The sequence below is a fragment of the Mobula hypostoma genome, chromosome 10 (genome assembly GCF_963921235.1).
Source record: "Mobula hypostoma chromosome 10, sMobHyp1.1, whole genome shotgun sequence".
NCBI classification, from domain to species: domain Eukaryota; kingdom Metazoa; phylum Chordata; class Chondrichthyes; order Myliobatiformes; family Myliobatidae; genus Mobula; species Mobula hypostoma.
The window spans coordinates 4,195,959-4,220,074 of record NC_086106.1 but is presented as its reverse complement, the minus strand read 5'-3'; the positions used below and the strand labels follow the sequence as shown (position 1 = coordinate 4,220,074).

The 24,116-nt window shown below is 48.2% G+C and overlaps 1 protein-coding gene across 1 annotated transcript in view; it reads right to left on the bottom strand.

Annotated features, from left to right (window-relative positions):
• Positions 1 to 23,722, bottom strand: part of fbxo46 (F-box protein 46) — a 41,120-nt gene extending 17,398 nt beyond the window's left edge. The window contains exon 1 of the mRNA XM_063059918.1: positions 23,583 to 23,722. The gene's annotated coding sequence lies outside the window, so the exon portion shown is untranslated. The remainder of the gene's footprint in view (positions 1 to 23,582) is intronic.
• Between the last annotated feature and the right edge of the window lie 394 nt (positions 23,723 to 24,116).

The window sequence follows — 24,116 nt, the reverse complement described above, 5'->3', positions numbered from 1 at the left end:
AACCCTAGGCTAATCACGGGATGACTTACAATGACCAATTAACCTACAAACCGACGGGACGGTTAGCTACCACACTCCTCGAACAGAAAAGTAAACAGTTAACAACGTAGGGCAGCACAGTAGCATCGTGGTTGGCACGACGCTTTACAGTACCAGCGACCCCAGTTCGATTCCCACCTCTGCCTGTGCGGAATTTGTACGTTCTCCCCACCGTGACCGCGTGGGTTTCCCCCGGATACTCCGGTTTCCTCCCACAGTCCAAAAGAATTGTGGGATAGAGCAAGTGCAATGGAGGAATGCTAAGTTGGCGCCAGAAGTGTGGTAACACTCGAGGACTGCCTCCAGCACATCTCTGACGGCTGGTCGTCGACACAAAACCAAGCACTTCAACGGCCTGCTTCGATACCTTGACGTACGTGTGACAAACAAAGCTGATCTTTTTCCACAAGCTGGATACTCAGACTCCACAAAGCAGACTGAATACAGTGCAGGCTTAAAGGTGGTGTGCTGATCTCAGAGACTAAAGGCTCGGCACACATCGTGGGCCAAAGGATCATACTGGTACTGAACCGTACTGTTCAACACCGAGACAAAGGGTCGTGCTGGTACTGAACCGTACTGTTCAACGCCGAGACAAAGGAGCAGGATTCGGCTTTTTGGCCCAACAAATCTTCTCCACCATTTCATCATGGCGGATCCATATCCGTCCTAACCCCATTCTCCTGTCTTCTCCCGGAACCTACAGGACCAGAGTAGCGCAGTTTTCACGCTGCCAGTCATGCAAGTTCCAGGTGCAGAATCGGAGATCTCATTGCAATCAGAAGGGTTCTTCACCGCTGTTTCTGTAACAGTTTTGTTTCAGAACATAGGAGAGTACAGCACAGGAACAGGCCATTCGGCCTACAATGTTGTGCTGAACCCAGGTAAAAAGCAAATCAAAAATAGCCAAACACTAATCCCTCCTACGTACACCATGTCCATATCCCTCCATCTTCCTCACATCCATGTGCCTATCCAAACATCTCTTAAAAGCCTCTAACGTATTTACCTCTATCACCACACCAGGCAGCACATTCCAGACATCCACCATTCTCTGAGTAAAAAACTTACCCCTCACATCCCCCTTTGAACCTACCCCCCCTCACCTTCAATGCATGCCCTCTGGTGTTAGACATTTCAACCCTGGGAAACAGATACCCCTGTCCACTCTATCTCTGCCTTTCATAATCTTGTAAACCTCTGTCAGATCGCCCCTCGGCCTCCGAAGCTCCAGAGAAAACAACCCAAGTTTACCCAGCCTCTCGTGATAGCACACGCTCTCTAAACCAGGCAGCATCCTGGTAAACCTCTTCTCCAAAGCCTCAACATCCTTCCTATAGTGAGGCGACCAGAACTGTATGCAATACTCCAGTTGTGGCCTAACCAGAGCTTTATAAAGTTGCAATATAACCCATTGATTTTTTACCAGTCAGGGTTGTCAGCCCTGAGCTGAACCCCCGAACCTGGAGGACCGGTGGACCACTCTTAGTCTGGCCTCTGCCCTTTGACCTGTTTGGCAAGGGGTGACCCTACCAAGAGCCAAATCATATAGCCAACTTAGCTCTCTGGGTCACTGAGGCACGCAAGCCTCCAAACCCTACAACAAGGTCATGGTCCTCTGGGAGGAAGACCACAAGTCACAGGAGCAGAATTAGGCCATTTGGCCACAGCCCTCTGAGAGATACGAGGGCCAATCAGACCTCATCCTATTGGAAAGAGGACATGTTTTGTTGGCAGATTGTAACAGTAAGTATTTCACTGCTCTTGTATCTTTGACAGCTGTATTGTTCAACTGGGGAATCTCCAGTTTTGACTCTTGGGGAAAAGACCTCAAGAATCTTGGAAGGACATGTGTTTACCAAGGGGACACAGAGGGAAGCTGTTCCCATCAGCAAAGACCAAGGAATATACCTATTTTTAAACCTTTTGCCCAGCAAAAAATGACAAAGGCAGATGCAAGAATAAGAATCAGATTTAATATCACCATCATATGCCAGCTTCTTCCCTTCTGTCATCGGATTTCTGAATGGACAATGAACTCATGAACACTACCTCTCTACTCTCAGTTGCTTTTATAAAATATTCTCCCCCCCCCCGAAATTTTTCATGTTTTTTTGTTTTATAACATTGAATCACGGTGGATTTAATTTGGCTTTTTTGACACTCATCAATAGGAAAAAACTCTTTCATGTCAAAGTGAAAACAGATCTCTACAAAGTGATCTAAATTAATTACAAATATAAAACAAAATAATTGATTGCATAATTACTCACCTCCTTCAAGTCAGTATTTCGTAGATGCCCCTTTGGTAGCAATTACAGCCTTGAGTCTGTGTGGATAGGTCTGAATCAGCTTTGCACATCTGCACACAAACATTTCCCCATTCTTCTTTACAAAACTGCTCAAGCTCTGTCAGATTTCATGGGGATCATGAGTGAACAGCCCTTTTCAAGTCCAGCCACAAATTCTCAATTAGATTGAGGTCTGGACTCTGACTTGGCCACTCCAGGACATTAACTTTGTTACTTTTAATCCATTCCTGTGTAGCTTTGGCTTTACGCTTGGGCTTACTGTCTTGAAGGAAAACAAATCTTCTCCCAAGTCACAGTTCTCTTGCAGACTGCATCAGGTTTTCCTCCAGGATTTCCCTGTATTTTACCCTCTACCTTCACAAGCCTTCCAGGGCCTGCTGCAGTGAAGCATCCCCACAGCATGATGCAGCCACCACCGTGCTCCACAACAGGGATGGTATATTTTTGATGTTGTGCAGTGTTTGGCTTATGTTTAGTCTGATGACCAGAAAGCTCTATTTTGGTTTCATCAGACCACAGAACCTTCATCCAGCTGACTTAAGAGTCTCCCATATGCCTTCCGGCAAACTCTAGCCGAGATTTCATGTGTGTGTTTTTTTTTCCCCAACAGTGGTTTTCTCTTTGCCACTCTCACATAAAGCTGTGACTGGTGAAGCATCTGGGCAACAGTTGTATTCACAGTCTCTCCCGTCTCAGCCACTGAAGCTGGTAACTCCTCCAGAGTTGTCATAGGTTTCTTGATGGCCTCTCTCACCAATCCCCTTCTTGCACGGTCACTCACGATTTTTGAGGACAGCCAGCTCTCGGCAGATTTACAGTTGTGCCATATTCTTCCCATTTCTTAATGATTGACTGAACTGTACTCCAGGGGATATTCAGTGACATGGAAATATCCTTGTATTCATCTCCTGACTTGCACTTTTTAATAACCTTTTCGCGGAGTTGCTTGGAGTGTTCCTTTGTCTTCATGGTGTAGTTTTTGCCAGGATACTGACTCACCAGCAGTTGGACCTTCCAGATACGGGAGTATTTTTTGCAATCAATGACTGCACACGGTGATCTGCACCAGTGCTGATTTGCTGTGTCATATTAAAGGGGCTGAATACTTACACAATCAATTATTTTGTGTTTTATAATTGTAATTACTTTAGATCACTTTGTAGAGATCTGTTTTCACTTTGACAAGAAAGGGTCTTTTTTTCTGTTGATCAGTGTCAAAAAAGCCAAATTAAACATGAAAACCTCCAGGGAAGGAGGTGAATACTTTTTATAAGCACTGCACTGTAAAAACATAGTCTGTCATGCTTTCTTTGTAACTGCATCAATACGTTGGGCCCAGGATAGATCCTGAGAAAGCTAAAGAAATTTGGCCTGTCCCCTAAAACCCTCACTAATTTTTATAGATGCACCGTAGAAAGCATTCTTCTAGGGTGCATCACAACCTGGTATGGAAGTTGTCCTGTCCAAGACCGGGAGAAGCCGCGGAAGATCGTGAACACGGCGCAGCACATCACACAAACCAATCTTCCGTCCTTGGACTCACTTTACACCGCACGCTGTCGGAGCAGTGCTGCCAGGATAATCAAGGACACAACCCACCCAGCCAACAGACTTTTCGTCTCTCTTCCCTCTGGGAGAAGGTTCAGGAGCTTGAAGACTCGTACGGCCAGATTTGGGAACAGCTTCTTTCCAACTGTGATAAGACTGCTGAATGGATCCTGACCCAGATCTGGGCCGTACCCTCCAAATATCCGGACCTGCCTCTCGGTATTTTTTGCACTATCTTACTTTCCCTTTTCTATTTTCTATTTATGATTTATAATTTAAATAATTTAAATTTTAATATTTACTATCGATTTGTAATCCAGGGAGCGGGAAGTACAGAATCAAATATCGCTATGATGATTGTACGTTCTAGTATCAATTGTTTGGCGACTATAAAGTAAAGTAGAGATGCTGACACCCATGAACTTGAAATTGCTCACTCTCTCCACGTCTAATCCCGCGAAAGCCAAGAAATTCGCAGAATTATAGTTGTAACAGCCTGTAGCACAGAAACAAGATAAGATGCCAAGGCATCAGTTGGTAGTCAGCACATTAGCAGAGTAGCTAGCCCGTTCACTTTACAGTGCTAGGGATCCCCGATCGGAATTTGATTCCCGCCCCCCCCCCCCACTTCCACTGTCTGTTAGGAGTGTGAACGCTCTTCCCGTGACCATACGGAATTCCTTCAGGTGCTCTGTTTTCCTCCCTCGTTCCAAAGTGCAGATCGGGGTTAGTAAATTGTAGGGACGCCATGTTGGTGCCAGAATTGGTGTCAGGCCCCGCCCCCAAGCATAATCCCCGCTGATCTGATTTGACGCAAGTGATGCATTTCAGAAGTTCAAAGTTCAAAGTAAACCTATCATCGAAGCGCGTACGCATCACCATATACTACCCTGAGATTCAAATTCTTGCAGGTACTCACAGTAGAACAAAGAAATAAAAATAAAATCAATGGAACAAACTGTGCACAAAGTCTGGCAGAAACCAAATAATACGCTACCCATGGCACCCCAGGAATCAATTTCATTCACCATACACACTTTTACGTATTCAGCATTTGATGTTGCATCAGGATTTCGATATTTGGCGCGAGGAGAAGATGATGACGCGACGCAGCACGTGCAGCCTCTCCGGTGAAATGATATCATATTTGTTAAATAGGGTACTGTGCACAATCCTGATTTGATGGAAACAGCCGTGAGAAGCAGAGGAACATCTGGAGAAACTTCTGAAATGCCCGGTTCGCTGCCGCTGCTACTGTGCGATCGAGAATCTCCGGAGGGAAGGCCCCAAATCCTCGGCTTTGCCTGCTGCTGGCGGCCGGAGCTGGGGTCGAAGCGCTTGGCAGAGATGGTGCTCGGTGCTCGGTGTCGGAGGCTCGAAGTTTTCGGACGACTCAGAGTCGGACTGTGGTCGGGCACGGCAGGGAGCGTTTTCTTCCTTCTCCCGTCTGCGTGAGATGTGGGACTTTCGAGAGACTTTGAACTTTTTTTTACTGTGCCCATGGCCTGTTCTTCATCAAATTACGGTATTGCTTTGCACTGTTGTAATTATATGCTATAGTTATGTGGTTTATGTGGTTTTTGTCAGTTTTTCAGTCTTGGTCTGTCCTGTGTTTCTGTGATAATATTGTATCATTTCTTAATGGACCACAGGAGAAAGGGAAGGAGGAGGGGACACAGGGGGAGGTGATAGGCAGAAAGTGATGAAGTGACAAAGTAATATCTACCCAACGGTGAGATGTTTAAGGGGAAGCTGAGGGGGGAGCTTCTTCACTCAGAGGGTGGTGAGTGTGTGGAACGAGCTGCCGCTGGAAGTGTTGCTCGATTTCAACATTTAAGTTTGGGCAAGTACATGGGTGGGAGGGGTATGGAGAGATATGGTCCAGGTGTGGGTCGATGGGAGTAAGCAGAGTAACCATTCAGCATGGGCTAGAAGGGCCGAATGGCCTGTTTCTGTACGGAGGTGTTCTATGAGACTGACATTTGAGAGAGGATAACTTGCACTGTAGGGGTTCCTAACCTGGGGTCCATGTACCCCTCGTTTAATGACAGGTTCACAGTATGTTTATTATCAAAGTGTGTGTGCAGTATACAACTCCCTGAGATTCGTCTTCTCCAGATAGTCAGGAAACAAAGAAAACCAGGGAAGCTGTTCAAAGAAAAACACCAACCGCGCCCCCCCCCCACCCCGGTGCAAAGCAAAACAAAACAAATCCCGCAGACAGCAACAAGAACATCAAGCCCCTACACGCAAAAAAAAGACAAATCGTGCAAATGGCAACAATATCAACCACACGCAAAAAAAAACAAATCATGCCAATGGCAAGAAGAATATCAACCCCCCCCAACACACACATGCAAAAAAAAAGCCAAATTGCGCCAATGGCAACAAGAAAGAACTAGTGAAAACACCAAATATAAAAATATAAAATCAGAAGAGTCCAAACCATAAACCGCAGACCGGGAACTTCAGCACCAACCTCCAGCAGCACTGAGGGAGACAGAGAGACCACTCGAGCACAGAGACCATCTCTCGGGAGTAGGGGGTCCATGGCATGTACAAAATGAGGTTGGGAATCCCTGACGGGGACGTGCTAACAACATGCTTAACCATGAGATGGCATGGACTCGACGGGCCAAATAACCTATCTCTGTACTGTAATAATTCAGTCGTCGTGGTAAAATGTCACAAATGACTTCTCACCAATGGTTTCAGTCAGAATTTGGAACTGAAATGCATGGAATGGAGAATTCAGGGAAGGGTGCCGGCTCCAGTAGAATTAGGCACTGTTACCAGTGAGAGAGGGAATGAACTAAGGGAACATCATGGAGGCCAGGAACAATCTGCCGGAGGAACACAGTGGGATGAGCTGCATTGGTAGAAGGAACTGCTGATGTTTTGAGTCAAATCCCTGCGTCAGTCCTGACCTGCCCGGTTCCTCCAGCAGACCGTTTTCTGCTCCAGATCCCAGCGCCCACAGATGCCCGTGTCTCCAATGTAGGAGGCCAGAATTGGACAGGGTAGGGAGTTTGGAGAGTTCAGAGTTCAATTCGGGTGCCGGCAACACCTATAAAGGAGTTTGTACGTTTCCCCGTGACAGCACGGATTTAATTTGGGTGTTTTTCCTCCCGCAGTCCAAAGACGTACCACTTGGTAGGTTAACTGGTCATTGTGAATTGTCCTGCGATGAGGCTGGGGTTCAGTAGGCCGGTTGCTGGCTGTTGTGGCTTGTTGGGCGGAAGGGCCTATTCCACTCTGTTACACTAAATATAATGAATGCAAAGTCAATGCAGGTGATACCTTGGCACTAACTTCTGAGGACCATGACCTTGTCGTAAGGTTTGGAGATTTGTGTCCCACATGACCCAGAGAGCTATGTTGGCTGGAGTCAGGGCTTTACGCTCGGGTGCAGAGAGCGACAGACTGACCCAATGGCACATCTCTCTCCAATAATGGAAGCTTCTACGTCATCAGACACCCACACATTTCTACAGATGTACTGTGGCAAGCATTCTAACTGGCTGCAACACTGTCTGGTATCGGAGGGGATCGAAAGAAGCTGCAGAAAGTTCTAAACTCAGCCAGCCTACCCAGCATCCAGGACACCCTCAGGGAGCGATACCTCAAAAAGGCAGCATCCATCATTAAGGACCCCCACCACCCAGGACATGCCCTGTTCTCATTACTTCCATCAGGGAGGAGGTACAGGAGCCCGAAGACACACACTCAATGATTCAGGAACAACTTCTTATGGGTGGAGCTGAGAAACAGGAAAGGTATGGCCACATTAGTGGGGTTGTATTATAGACCACCCAATAGCCAGCAAGAATTGGAGGAGCAAATCTGCAGAGAGATAGCAGACAACTGCAGGAAACATAAAGTTGTGGTGGTAGGGGATTTTAATTTTAATTTTCCACATATTCATTGGGACTCCCATACTGTTAGGGGTCTAGATGGGTTAGTTTGTAAAATGTGTTCAGGAAAGTTTTCTAAATCAATATATAGAGGTACCAACTAGAGGGGATGCAATATTGGATCTCCTGTTAGGAAACGAGTTAGGACAAATGACGGAAGTCTGTGTAGGGGAGCACTTTGGTTCCAGTGATCATAACACCATTAGTTTCAACTTGATCAGGGATAAACATAGATCTGGTCCTAGGGTTGAGGTTCTAAACTGGAAGAAGGCCAAATTTGAAGAAATGAGAAAGGATCGAAAAAGCGTGGATTGGGACAGGTTGTTCTCTGGCAAGGATGTGATCGGTAAGTGGGAAGCCTTCAAAGGAGAAATTTTGAGAGTGCAGAACTTATATGTTCTTGTCAGGATTAAAGGCAAAGTGAATAGGAATAAGGAACCTTTGTTCTCAAGGGATATTGCAACTCTGATAAAGAAGAAGAGGGAGTTGTATGAAATGTATAGGAAACGGAGTAAATAAGGTGCTTGAGGAGTATAAGAAGTGCAAGAAAATACTTAAGAAAGAAATCAGGAGGGCTAAAAGAAGACATGAGGTTGCCTTGGCAGTCAAAGTGAAGGATAATCCAAAGAGCTTTTACAGGTATATTAAGAGCAAAAGGATGGTAAGGGATAAAATTGGTCCTCTTGAAGATCAGAGTGGTCGGCTATGTGCGGAACCAAAAGAAATGGGGGAGATCTTAAATGGGTTTTTTTCCATCTGGATTTACTAAGGAAACTGGCATGAAGTCTATGGAATTGAGGGAAACAAGTAGCGAGATCATGGAAACTGTATAGATTGAAAAGGAGGAGGTGCTTGCTACCTTGAGGCAAATTAAAGTGGATAAACCCCCAGGACCTGACAGGGTATTCCCTCAGACCTTGAAGGAGACTAGTGTTGAAATTGCAGGGACCCTGGCAGATATATTTAAAATGTCGGTGTCTACAGGCGAGGTGCCGGAGGATTGGAGAGTGGCTCATGTTGTTCCGTTGTTTAAAAAAGAAACGAAAAGTAATCCGGGAAATTATAGGCCGGTAAGTTTGACGTCGGTAGTGGGTAAGTTATTGGAGGGAGTACTAAGAGACAGAATCTACAAGTATTTGGATAGACAGGGACTTATTAGGGAGAGTCAACATGGCTTTGTGCATGGTAGGTCATGTTTGACCAAGCTATTGGAGTTTTTCGAGGATGTTACCAGGAAAGTGGATATTGTCTACATGGACTTCAGTAAGGCCTTTGACAAGGTTCCGCATGGGAGGTTAGTTAGGAAAATTCAGTCGCTAGGTATACACGGAGAGGTGGTAAATTGGATTAGACATTGGCTCAATGGAAGAAGCCAAAGAGTGGTAGTAGAGAATTGCTTCTCAGAGTGGAGGCCTGTGACTAGCAGTGTGCCACAGGGATCAGTGCTGGGTCCATTGTTATTTGTCATCTATATCAATGATCTGGATGATAATGTGGTAAATTGGATCAGCAAATTTGCTGATGATACAAAGATTGGAGGTGTAGTGGACAGTAAGGAAGGTTTTCAAAGCTTGCAGAGGGATTTGAACCAGCTGGAAAAATGGGCTGAAAAATGGCAGATGGAATTTAATACAGACAAGTGTGAGGTATTGCACTTTGGAAGGACAAACCAAGGTAGAACATACAGGGTTAATGGTAAGGCACTGAGGAGTGCAGTAGAACAGAGGGATCTGGGAATACAGATACAAAATTCCCTAAAAGTGGCGTCACAGGTAGATAGGGTCGTAAAGAGAGCTTTTGGTACATTGGCCTTTATTAATCGAAGTATTGAGTATAAGAGCTGGGGGGTTATGTTGAGGTTGTATAAGGCATTGGTGAGGCTGAATCTGGAGTATTGTGTTCAGTTTTGGTCACCAAATTACAGGAAGGATATAAATAAGGTTGAAAGAGTGCAGAGAAGGTTTACAAGGATGTTGCCGGGACTTGAGAAACTCAGTTACAGAGAAAGGTTGAATAGGTTGGGACTTTATTCCGTGGAGCGTAGAAGAATGAGGGGAGATTTGATAGAGGTATATAAAATTATGATGGGTATAGATAGAGTGAATGCAAGCAGGCTTTTTCCACTGAGGCAAGGGGAGAAAAAAACCAGAGGACATGGGTTTAGGGTGAGGGGGGAAAAGTTTAAAGGGAACATTGGGGGGGCTTCTTCACACAGAGAGTGGTGGGAGTCTGGAATGAGCTGCCAGATGAGGTGGTAAATGCGGGTTCTTTTTTAACATTTAAGAATAAATTGGACAGATACATGGATGGGAGGTGTATGGAGGGATATGGTCCGTGTGCAGGTCAGTGGGACTAGGCAGAAAATGGTTCGGCACAGCCAAGAAGGGCCGAAAGGCCTGTTTCTGTGCTGTAGTTTCTATGGTTTCTATCTGATTTTGGAATGGACATTGAACCCATGAACACTACCTCACTACTTACTTAAACAACAGGAATTCTGCAGATGCTGGAAATTCAAGCAACAAGTCAGGACGAAGGGTCTCGGCCTGAAACGTCGACTGCGCCTCTTCCTATAAATGCTGCTTGGCCTGCTGCATTCACCAGCAACTTTGATGTATGTCACTACTTACTTACTTCAACCAACACACATAAAAGTTGCTGGTGAATGCATCTGCAGATTTCTTCGTGTTTACTTATTTACTTATTGTCTTTATTATGCATTGCAACGTACTGATGCCACATAACAGATTTCATAACATATGCGGCTGATATTAAACCCAATTCTGACTCAGGTGCTGCCTCCAGGAGACATCGAAGAACCCCATCGTCGTGGTTACACCATCTCCTCAAGGCTACCATCGGGCAGGAGGTACAGAAGCCTGAAGTCCCACACTAGGGACAGCTACCTTCCTCCAATCAGTCAGTCCTTCAACCAACCCGCAAAACACTGTGACCACATTCACCACCCTGCCCTACCAGAGATTTCCGTTCGTCCTGATTGTGTTCTTTCTCAAAGTTCAAAGTAAGTTTATTATCAAAGTCACCACATACAACCCTGAGGTTCGTTTTCTTGCAGCACTCACAGAACAAAGAGATACAGTAAAATCAATGGAAAAGTACAAACACAATGTGCAAAAGAAGCTAACACAAAAAAAATCAATAAATCAATAATACTGAGAACATGGGATGCAGAGTCCTAGACAGCGAGTACATAGGTTGTGGAAATCAGTTCAGAGTTCACTGCAACTCTGTTCAGGAGACTGATGGGTGACGGATTGTGACTGTTCCTGAACGTTGTGGTGCAGATCCAGGTGCTGCCGAACCTCCTGACTGACGGCAGCATCAAGACGTGAGCAAGACCTGGGTCCCCTTCATCACGGACGCTGCCCTACTGCGACAGCACTCCTTGTTGATGTGCTCAGTGGAAAGGAGGGCCTTGCCTGTGATGAGCTTGTACGATCCACGTTTAATTTGTGTTTTACCTTGTGAACATTGCAGACCGGGCACTTGCATTGTGTCGTTTACCTGCACTGTGCTCTTTTGGTGTCCTTTACATTTTATACTCTATTTTCGCCAAACAATTGATACTAGAACGTACAATCATCACAGCGATATTTGATTCTGCGCTTCCCGCTCCCTGGAGTACAAATCGATAGTAAATATTAAAAATTTAAATTATAAATCATAAATAGAAAATAGAAAAATGGAAAGTAAGGTAGTCCAAAAAAACCGAGAGGCAGGTCCGGATATTTGGAGGGTACGGCCCGGATCCGGGTCAGGTTCTGTTCAGCAGTCTTATCACTGTTGGAAAGAAGCTGTTCCCAAATCTGGCCGTACGAGTCTTCAAGCTCCTGAGCCTTCTCCCGGAGGGAAGAGGGAGGAAAAGTGTGTTGGCTGGGTGGGTCGTATCCTTGATTATCCTGGCAGCACTGCTCCGACAGCGTGCGGTGTAAAGTGAGTCCACGGACGGAAGATTGGTTTGTGTGATGTGCTGCGCCGTGTTCTGTATTGTTATCAGAATCACAGATTCGCACAAAAGTACAGCACTGAAACAGGCCCTTCGGCCCATTTAGTCCGTGCTGAACCACTTAACCTGTCTACTCCCGTCGACCTGCACCGTGTCCGTAGCCCTCCATACCCCTGTCATCCATGTACCTATCCAAACTTCACTTGAACATTGAAATCGAGCTCGCATGCATCACTTGTGCTGCCAGCTCGTTCCACACTCTCACCACCCTCAGAGTGAAGTTTCCCCTCACGTTCCCCTCAAACTTTTCACCTTTCACCCTTAACCCATGACCTCTGGTTGTAGTTCCACCCAGCCTCAATGGAAAAAACCTGTTTGCGTTTACCCTGTCTATACCCCTCACAATTTTGTATGCCTCTATCAAACCTCACCTCAATCCTCTACGTTCCAAGGAATAAAGTCCTAACCTATTCAATCTTTCCTTATAACTCAGGTCCTCCAGTCCCGGCAACATCCTTGTAAATTTCCCCTGCACTCTTTTAACCTTATTTACATCTTTCCTGTAGGTAGGTGACCAAAACTGCACACAATCCTCCAAATTAGGCCTCACCAACGTCTTATACAACTTCAACGTAACATCCCATTTCCTGTACTCAATACATTGATTTACGAAGGCCAACATGCCAAAAGCTTTCTTTATGACCCTATCTACCAGTGAAGCCGCTGTCAATGAATTATGGCCCGGTATTCCCGGATCCCTTTGTTCTGCCGCACTCCTCAATGCCCGACTGTTCACTGTACGAAACCTACCTCACACTTGTCTTCATTAAATTCCATCTGCCATTTTTCAGCCCATTTTTCCAGCTGATGCAGACCCCTCCACAAGCCATGATGGCCTTCCTCACTGTCCACTACACCCCCAGTCTTGGTGTCTTCCGCAAATTTGCCGATCTAGTTAACCACATTATTATCCAGATCATTGATATAGACGAAGGACCCAGCACCGATCCCTGTGGCACACCACTAGTCCCAGGCCTCCAGTCAGAGAGACAACCATCTACAACCACTCTCTGGTTTCTCCCACAAAGCCAGTGTCTAATCCAGTTTACTACCTCACCCTGAATGCTCAGCGACTGAACCTTCCTGACCAGCCTCCCACGCGGGACCTTGTCAAATGCCTTGCTTAAGTTCATGTAGAGTTGTAGACAACATTCACTGCCCAGCCTTCATCCACTTTCCCGGTAACTTTCTCAAAAAACTCTTTAAGATTGGTTAGACATGACCTACATGCATGAAGCCATGCTGACTATCCTTAATCCTTAATCAGTCCATGTCTAACCAAATACTTATATATCCGGTCCCTTAGAAAACCTTCCAATAACTGATGTCAGACTCATTGGTCCATAATCTCCTGGTTTATGTTGTATAAACCCATTATGTTATTATTTTACCCTCTTCCAGCTCAATGCACTGTGAAATGATTTCAAGGATTCAAAGTACATTGATTATCAAAGTACCCGCACCACTGTCGTCAGCCAAATCAAAGGTGGTGATGAGTAGCAGGGAGACTGAAAACTGGCCGAGTGATGTCATAACTACAGCTCAATGTCGACAAGACCAAAGGGCTGATTATTGACGTCAGGAGAGGGAAAGCAGAGGTCCACGAGCCAGTCCTCATTGGACGATCAGAGGTGGAAAGAGTCAGCAACTTTAAATTCCTGGGTGTTATTTCAGACCAAGTCCTGGGCCCAGCACACAAATGCAATTATAAAGAAAGCATGGCAGTGCCTCTACTTCTTCAGGCATTTGGGAATATTCGGCATGACATCCAAAAACTTTGTCGAAATTCTATAGATGTGTAGAGGAGAGTATATTGACTGGCTGGTATGGAAACACCAACGCCCTTGAACGCAAAATCCTACAAGAAGTAATGGATACGGCCCAGTCCACCATGGGGGAAAGTCCTCCCCAACATCGAGCACATCTACATGAAGCGTTCTTGCAGGAAAGGAGCATCCATCACCAGGGACTACCCCAACACCCAGCACATGCTCTCTCCTCACTGCCGCCATCAGGAAGAAGGCACAGGAGCCTCAGAACTCACACCACCAGCTTCAGGCATCGCTATTACCCCTCAACCATCAGGCCCTTGAACCAGAGGGGATAACTTCACTCAACTTCACTTGCCCCAACATTGAACTGTTCCCACAACCTATAGACTCACTTTCAAGGACTCTTCGTCTCATGTTCTTGATATTTACTATTATTATTCTTTTGTGTTGCACAGTTGGCCATCTTCTGCACTCTGGTCGAACACTCAAGTGGCGTGGTCCGTAATTGATTCATTACGATCGTTATTCTATTGTGGATTTGTTGATCATGCCCTCAAGAAGATGAATCTCAGGGTTGTATCTGGTAACATATATGTACTTTGTTGACAGAACTTACTTTGAGCTTTGAAAAGTACGTACGCGCTATACAACCCTGAGATTAGTCTGCCCAATCTTTGCCAAGTCAAGTTTCTTGTCATTTCGACCATAAGCTGCTGGTACAGTACACAGTAAAAATGAAACAACGTTCCTCCAGGACCCTGGTGCTACATGAAACAACACAAAACTACACTAGACTATGTGAGACAGCACAAGGCTACACTAGACCACGTAAAACAACATTAAAACTACACTAGACTACAGACCTGCACAGGACTACATAAAGTGCACAAAACAGTGCAGGGCAGTGCAATAATTAATAAACAAGACAACAGGCACAGTAGGGGACAAATTACAATATTGTGGCGGCTCACCCACGCGGCAAGCGAACCGGCTCCAGCAGTCGCTGGCGAGTCCGCAGCCGGCGGCAACCGAGGGGACTCTGACTGCGGGCAGACCTCGGCCCGGAAGCCGACGTCGCAAATGGCGGGGGTTGCTTAAGCGCGCGCTGATTCAAACAGTAAATGTTTACGACCAGACCCTGCTCGACTCAGTGTGTTGTTTTCACTTGTTGCATATCAGTGCAGCGACATCGGTGACCCCGACGGTCCATCGGCATTTGGACAGAATGCAGTGTCCCTTAAACTGCCAACCTTCTGGACCACCCAACCCCTGGTCTGGTTTGAGCAAGCAGAGGCCCAGTTCCAGGTCAGGCAAACCGTCACAGACGCCACCAGGTACTACTACGTGGTTGGCACCCTCGACCAGAAGACAGCGGGTCGCGTTATCGACTTTCTGCATCAGAGCCCGGCAACAGACAGGTACGAGGCACTCAAGGCCCTGTTAATCCGCACGTTTGGCCTCGCCCGCTGTGAACGGGCCGTGCAGTTACTGCATGTGGACGGCCTGGGTGACTGTGCGCCATCAGCCCTGATGAGCGACATGCTAGCACTGGCAGACGGCCACAAGCCTTGCCTGCTGTTTGAACAGACCTTCTTGGAGCAAATGCCAGAAGACATCCGCCTCCTGCTAGCAGATGAAGGCTTCAGAGACCCGCGCAGGGTGGCTGCCCGCGTGGACGTGCTTTGGTGCGCCAAACAAAACGGCGGAACCACCATCGAAATTGGTGCTGCGGCACGGCCGAAAGCCCAGCCCTCCCGCGTCCCAGCAGTGGAGCACCGAACACCCACACCAAGGAATGGCACCACTTCCGAGTCTTGGTGCTTTTATCATCAAAGGTGGGGTTCCGGGCCCCGCCACTGCCGACCGCCATGCTCGTTCCATGGGAAGGTTGCATGCTCATATCATGTCGGGGTCACCAACGTAGTCGCGATGATAGGCGATGAGCAAAAACAACACACTGAGTCGACCAGGGTCTGGTTGAAAATATTTACGGTTTGAATCGGCGCGCGCTTAAGTAACCCACTCCCAGCAACCCCCGCCCTTTGTGGGGCGGGAGCGACGTCGGCTTCCGGGCCGAGGTCTGCCCCGCAGTCAGAGCCCGCTTGGCCGCCGCTGGCTGCGGGCTAACCGGCGACTGTGGGAGCCGGTTCGCTTGCTGCGTGGGCGAGCCGCCACAATATAATAATAAATAACGTGGATGTCAGTCCAGACTCTGAGTATTGAGGAGTCTGATGGCTTGGGGGAAGAAACTGTTGCACAGTCTGGTCGTAAGAGCCCGAATGCTTCGGTACCTTTTGCCAGATGGCAGGAGGGAGGGAGAACGTTGAGCTGTATGAACAGCACACAAGACAAGCTTTTGACTGCTATGAGACAATAATAAGCCAATTCCAATACTTGACACTCCGAGCCTGTGATGCTGCTGGAAGAGTTTTCAGAGCACACATACACTTGTGCATGACGTTAGACCCGACTTTGTCTTTTGACTCACTCCCATCACCAAGCCAGTTTTGTACCCAATTAGCCAGCTCAGCTGGATCAGGCCACCATGCAGAACCTTCTCAAAGGGATTGCTAAAGACCACGTTCACATCTCACCTCCCTGCCCTCGCCAACACTCTTGGTCACTTCTTCAAAAAAAACTCAATCAAATTTGTGAGACATGATCTCCCACGCACAGATCCACGCTGGCTATTCTAGTCCGCCCTTCAGGCAGCATCCATGGAGAGGAATAAGCAGAGGGCGTCTTTGGCCAATCCCTTCAACTGGACTGATGTCATTATTCCTGCTGAAGGGTCTCGGTGTTACAAGGAAGCAGGTTTACCGGTTTGGTAACTGAGACAGAGGACACTGACTACAAATAAGCACATTCGCCATTCAGTTACAGACAGTCAAATATTCGATCAAACATCTAAGCCACCATTAGTTACAGAAGCTATGACACTGAACGTTCAGTAACACTTCAAACTCAACGGTGCCCAATTAAGTCTCCCGAAGTTATAGAACTATAAACTATAAACATTCAACAAACAGTTATTTAGCTAAGTGAGCATGTGGGCCTTCGCGTATCACAGCACACTTTCCCAATGGCCCTTCAGCACCGGTCGCAGTGTGAAGCTGACAAAGCAAAGCCCCAGGCACCCACCGGACACCGGTACCGTGGCACTCAAGGCAACCAATAGGAAACAGCTGCTGCATCCCAATCGGCGACCGGCGTGGTAGAAGCGGCTCTTGTCCGAAATGTAAACTAACCCTTCACATAACACTCGGCCCGAAACGTCAACTCTTGTCCCTCTCGATAGATGCTGCCTGACCTGCTGAGCGATGTTCCCTCTAATCGGTCACGGCCAGTGTGCACAGAAATCTTGTGCCCTGCAACTTCTTACCCAGCGACAGCAACATGTGAACACTGAATTAATTTCTTCGATTAAAAAAAACAGTATAAATAAGCCAGTTCTAAAAGAAAATCATCTGCGTCAGGAACCAGAAAAGGAAATGAGATTCTGTACAATTGTGAAATATACGAAACATGCCGACTAGGTGGAGGGCGACAACCTTTTGTACGCTGTTTAAAATTCCTTTGAGCACACACACACGCGCTCGCCTTAGAGGGAACTTGGCTGCCGAGTTCCTCCAGCGTTTTGTGTGTGTGTGTGTGTGTGTGTCGCTCTGGATTTCCAGAATCCGCAGAGTCTCGCGGTTTTAATCAGTGCTTGCCCATCCAAATGCAGGTACACTCTGTACCTCCAGTAACATTCCTACCCCTGATGTCAGGTTCCGCACCCTCACGTTCCCCGTGCTTGATCTTGCAGCCTTCTTTAAATAAACGCACAACATTAACCACCCTCCAATCTTCCAGTACCTCACCCCTGACTAACGGTAACACCATTCCAGCCGCCGCCTGTCAGGAGTTTGTACGTTCTGCCCGTGACCGCGTGGGTTTCCTCCGGGTGCTCCGGTTTCCTCCCACAGTCCAAAGATGTACCGGTTGGTAGATCACATGGGTGGCATGGACTCGCTGGGCCCCAAATCTAAAACTGAAACAATTATCCACGCCAGGATCCCAGAAATTCTTCCCTAGCTATTTGATGCTCATTGATTGAAATACAGCACAGCGTCGGCCCTTCCGGCCCTTTGAGCCGCAGTGACCAGCAACCCCGCAATTTAACCCTAGCCAAATCACAGGACAATTTACAATGACCAGTACGTCTTCAGACTGTGGGAGGAAACCGGAGCACCCGGAGGAAACCCACGCGGTCACGGGCAGAACGTACAAACTCCTTACGGGCAGCGGCAGGAATTGAACCCGGGTCACTGGTACCATGAAGCGTCGTGCTCACCACTACGCCACCGTACCAACCTCAGTGCCTCAGGATTCACTGGGTCAGGTCCAGCGGACTTAGCCACAGCACTTCACGCGAACACTTCAGAACATCCCAATGTGCTTTCCAGCCATTTTTACAGGTCAAGTCACTGTTGATGAGAGCACTCATTCAAGGACCTTATTGGCTGCGTTTAGGGTCAGAGCTACACAAGACAGAAATGAGTCGTTTTATACCAGTTGGCTCCAAGAGTGTTGCTGGAGCCGGGCACGCACTCTCGGACAATCCTTTACGAGCCAGTACAAGCAGTGAGGCTTCCATGACACTCCTGACACCCCCTGAAGAAAGTGGAGGGATTGGTTCCGTAGTATGAGGAGGCAAATCGTTGTCGCAATAACAACCTCGGACTCAACTTCAGCAAAACCAATGAACTGACTGTGGACTTCAGGAAGGAGAAGTCGGGAGAACACACGGCCCTCGTCGGGGCGTCAGCAGTGGAAAAAGTAAGCAGTTTCAAACTCCTCACACCAGCATCTCAGAGGATCTTTCCTGAGCTCAGCAGATTGATGCAATCACAGTGGATAGACTTCATTAAGAATTAGTGGAGATTAGGATTGTCACCAAAGATGCCCAAAAATTTCTACGGATGTATGACGGAGAGCATTCTAACTGGTTCCATCGCCACCCGGTATGGAGGTCAGTCCGTTCATTATATTCCGTGTCGTATGAAGTGGGTGATCGTGGTCTTTCCACGACTGTGATTGTTCTTCGCAAATTTTTCTATAGAAGTGGTTTGCCATCGTCTTCTTCTGGGCAGTGTCTTTACAAGACAGGTGACTCCAGCCATTATCAATACTCTTCAGAGGTTGTCTGCCTGGTGTCAGTGGTCACGTAACCAGGACTTGTGATCTGCACCGGCTGCTCGTACGACCATCCACCACCTGCCCCCATGGCTTCATGTGACCCTGATCGGGGGGGTGTGGGGAGGGGTGAGGGGGCTAAGCAGGTGCTACACCTTGCCCAAGGGTGACCTGCAGGCTAGCGGACGAAAGGAGCACCTTACACCTCCTTTGGTGGAGATGCATCTCCACTCCACCACCCAATATATCATTTATTAGAAGTCTAATATACAAGATCACAAGAGCCTTTAGAGGGTTGCAGAATCACCGAGCACCAACATGGCCAAAAGCCACCCTCCCCCTCCCCCCCCACATCTGGGACATTTTCAAACGGTGATGCCTAATGAAGGCAGCATCCATCATTAAAGACCCCCACCACCCAGGGCATGCCCTCTTCTCATCGCTACCATCAGGGAGGAGGTACAGAAGCCTGAAGACACACACTCAACGATTCAGGAACAGCTTCTTCCCCTCTGCCATCTGATTCCTGAATGGACACTGAACCCATGACCACTACCTCAGTTTGCCTCTTTCGCACCATTTCCCTATTCATTGCAGCTTTGCCTTCTACAGTACTGCTGCCACAAAACAACAAACTTCACGCCGGATGCCAATGATAACGACAGTTATCACTGTAACGTAGCGGTAATGTCAGCCTAACGCTTTGAACCACCAGCGGCCCTGAACTCTCTGTAAGGAGTTCGTAACATTCTTTCCATGATCACGTGGGTTTCCTCCGGAGTCTCCCGTTTCCTCCCACCTTCAAAAGACCTATAGATTAGTAAGTGAATTGGTCACATGAGTGTAATGGGGGGGGGGGGTTCAGGCCGGAAGGGCCTGTATGTCTGGGAAGATAACAAGCCTGATCTTGATTCAAAACAGCCAGCCTCAACCTGTTCACATTGCTATTGTGTTGTAGAGGAAAGAATAGAGAGGGCAAATAACTAATATGGGCACAGGGTGGAGATATGTCTCTACCAAAGGAGGTGTAAGATGCTCCTTCCCTCCGCTAGCCTGCAGATCTGCAAGGTGCAGCACCTGCTTAAGGGTGATTTATATTTGTGCGTAGCAGCTTACGCTGTAACCTACGCAAGTGGGCTACGCCGTTGCGAGCATTTATAATTATGTGTTGGTGTGTCTGCGTCGCTCTGCAATTCATACACATCGTGCATGCGCACACACCTGCCCGCGCAAGGCTCCATGGTCATGGTAGTCTTTCTCGGGGTAAACAAGTTTAAAGCGAGCATCTTTTTTCGTAAAAGCGAAATGCGTCCTCCATAATTTCGGAGGTCTGTAAAGCTTTATGGAAAGCATTGCAGCCAGAGTTCCTTCCCTGCCCTTCAGTCACCCAATGGGAAGCTATTGCAGCGTAGGAGGAAATGCGATGCTACCAAGCGGACCAATCACAGCTGTTGCAGTCTGCGTTGCCGCGATGCGTAGTTACATTTTGGGAGAGGTGCGCGTCAGGCTACGGCGTAGGGATCCGCGTAGGCTCTGTGTAGGGTGCGTGGCAACGCCCTACCTACAGTGTCGATTTGACGTACAAGTATAAATCAGCCTTTAGCCCCCGATCAGGGTCAGGTGAAGCCATGGGAGCAGGTGGTGGACGGTCGTACGAGCAGCCGGTGCAGATCACAAGTCCTGGTTATGTGACCACTGACACCAGGCAGACAATCTCTGTAGAGTATTGATAACAAGTATTGATAATGGAAAATCCTACAAAAAGTAGTCTATCACGGGTAAAGCCCTCCCAACCACTGAGCATATCTACATGAAACGTCGTCATAGGAAAGCAGCATCCATCATCAGAGATCCCCACCACCCAGGACACGCGCTTTTCTCGCTGTTGCCATCATGTAGAAATTACAGGAGCCTCAGGACTCGCACCACCAGGTTCAGGAACAGTTATTACCCCTCAACCATCAGGCTCTTGAGCAAAAGGGGATAACTACACTCACTTGCCCATCCATTGAGATGTTCCCACAACCAATGATCTCACTTTAAGGACTCTTTATCTCATGTTCTCATTATCTATATTTGCATTTGCACAGTTTGTTGTTTTCTGCGCTCTGGTTGATCTTTCATTGATCCTGTTATAGTTACTATTCTATAGATTTGCTGAGTATGCCCACAGGACAAAGAGTCTCACAGGTGTACATACATAAGAAATAGGAGCAGGAGTAGGCCATCTGGATGGTGACATACGTATACTCTGATAATAAAATCGGCTTTGACTTTAATGGCTGGGGTCACCCGTCTTGTAAAGGCACTGCTCAGAAGACGGCAATGGCTAATCGCTTCCGTAGAAAAATTCGCCAAGGAAGACCGTGATCTCCCACGTCATACGACACGGCACACAGTAGTAAATGTGGATGTGGACACGAGATTCTGCAGATGCTGGAAACCCAGACCAACACACACAGAAAATGCTAGAGGAACTCAGCAGGTTGGGCAGCATCCATGGAGGGGGAATAAACAGTGGACATTTCGGGCCGAAACCCTTCAGCAGGACTTCATCGAGCAGGGTTGTGCTGACGTGCTAACAGGTGAACCACAGAGGCACAGAATATGGCAGCAACAATGCCCATGTTTCAGGAACTTCACTGATTAGGCTATGGTGTGTACCCATTGTAACAGAAAATTGGATTTACTGTTAGACCTGTGCATAATCAGGTTATTCTGTAAATCAGTACCTGGTCTATTTACTTAATTAAGCCTTTCTGTGGCCACCATTGTGTCATCAAAATGCAGTTTTACCGGTAATCTCAGTAAAAACTGAATCTAATACAAACTCAAATAGATCAGCTTTGTCTGGTCTCCTGATGCTCAAGATAACAAAACACCCTACCTCCCCCACCCCAGGATGAGTCAGGGAATTGGGCAACGGACTTCCCTGAGGGGTTAGGGTTCAAGAAACTGACCCCTCCCATTTCCTCCCCGAAAAGAGTCAGTGATTTAGGGAATGGACCCGTAAGAGTCAAGGAATTGGGCAAGTGACGCCCTCCAAACACAAACACAAACACCCACACAGAGTTGGCCATCAGGCAAATGCCTCCTTGCCCCCTGCCCCAGCAGTCAGGGACTTGGGGAAATGACCCCCACAAAGAGTTAGGGAATGGGGCAAACTGACCTTCTAGGAGGGGGCAGGAATCTGTATGGGTCAGTAAGAAGCCCCACAGCACCCCAACTTAGACTGGGGGGGGGAATGGGAATCTGAGAGTTGGGCTAGTTACCTTGCTGAGCCTTGTGCCCTCTACAATGGGGAGGGTGAAGAGACAGTGAGTGGTGATGGAATCTCCCTCAGCCTTCACCTGCAACCTCTGACCAGACACATCAACAACACTGCCTACCTCGGTGAGAGAGGCGTCAGTACAAGTTAATTTCCTGCAAGCGCCTTTTAAATAAAACTACCCCCCCCCACTCCACCACGCGATGTTTTCGGTATCAGTTATTGATCCACAGGCTGGCCCGGATTGGAAAGGGCAGCCCGCAGCACAGCCCCGGAGGCGATCGATACCAGTCGCTCAGTGCCGCAAGTCCCCGGCGCTGAACCGCGGCCAAGTCCGCAGCTCTCTCAACCAGCGGCCCAATCTCGGCATCAGCCCGTCCCCAGCCCGGTCAATTCCTCACCGGGCCGACGCGCGGGGCTGAATTAAACTTCGGACTTCCCACTGTTGAGTTCCACAATAACAGCGGGAGTTTTTTTTTTAGAAAAGTGATCAGTTTAACCCAGTTTCTTAGGTGTTGGGGTGTTTATCCCTAGACTCTGTGTGTGTGTGTGTGTGTGTGTGTGTGTGTGTGTGTGTGTGTGTGTGTGTGTGTGTGTGTGTGTGTGTGTGTGTGTGTGTGTGTGTGTGTGTGTGTGTGTGTGTGTGTGTGTGTGTGTGTGTGTTTTGGGGGAAAAGCTCTGGAAAATCACGGGCCCCCTGCAAATTCCTACAGCTATACCGTGGAGAGCATTCTAGCTGGCTGCATCACCGGCCGGTTTGGTGGGCAGGCTACTGCACAGGATCGAAATAAGCTGCAGAGTTTAAACATCATCACCAGCATCCAGGACATCTTCAAGGAGCGATGCGTCAAAAGAAAAAGGGCAGCATCCATTATTAAGGACCCCCACCACCCAGGACATGCCCTCTTCTCATCGGTACCATCAGGGAGGAGGTACAGGAGCCTGAAGACAAACACTCAATGATTCAGGAACAACTTCTTCCCCTCTGCCATCCGATTTCTGAATGAACCCATGGGCACTGCCTCGCTACTTTTTTTTAAATTTTCTGTTTCCTGCACTCCTGATTTAATTAAATATCCACTGTAATTCAGTTTCGTCTCTACACTATCACGCAGTGCATTGTTCCCTGCCGCAAAGTTAACAGATCTCTCGCCGGTGATCGTGAAGCTGGTTTCTGTGAATCACGAGCACACACCCCGGCAGGACGGAGGCCCCAGTGACGGGTGACGGGTGACGGGGAGGAGGGGGGGGGGGAACGCGTGTCTGGCAGGAGATGTCAACACAAGAGCCGCGCCGGACTCGCGGATCGCAGAATGTCACCCGAGCCGAGGCGAGCCAACGGCTGGCCGGCGAAGGAGACGCAGCGAAAGCGGCGGCGTTCCCTTCCCGAGCCGGACCGACCCGGAGGGGGATTTTAACTCCACAAGTGCAAACGCGGGGCGCAGGAAACGGAACGGATCGCGGCCGAAACGGACGCTCCGCTAATCCTAAAAACCACCGCAGCCCTTCCCCGGATTAACAGCTCACCTTCATCACAAAGAAGTAGATGCCCCAGCGTGGCGTCTTCTGGCCAGTGTTGACAGCAATCGAGTCCCCTGCTCTGCCATGCAATCCGGGCCTCGAGTGGGATGGTCTTCGGGAGAGACACGCGTACTACATACACGCACACGCACACGCAGACACACGGTCTCGCTCACTCGCACACACCGATCAGCTGCGGGCTGGTGTGGAGAGACGCGATGAGTTCAGATCTTGCGGCGTGATGCATCCCGAACCGCTCCGGTCCTCTGCGGCCCCGAGTCCGGATCGCGGTGAAGCTGCGTGTCGAGGGTCTCGCAGGGCCGGAGTCCGCCTGTCGCTAGCATCTGCAGCGCCGGAGGAGGGAGGCCATTTGTTGACAGACACTTGCGAGGCGCCGCCAGCCTATCAGGGCGGAGAATTCACGGCATCTCCATATATGGACGGAGGATCACTCCGATCCGCCAGTGACTCGCCGGTCGGGAGCGCTTAACCCGCTGTGTGCCGCACCCCCGCTGGGCGCTTAACCCGCTGTGTGCCGCG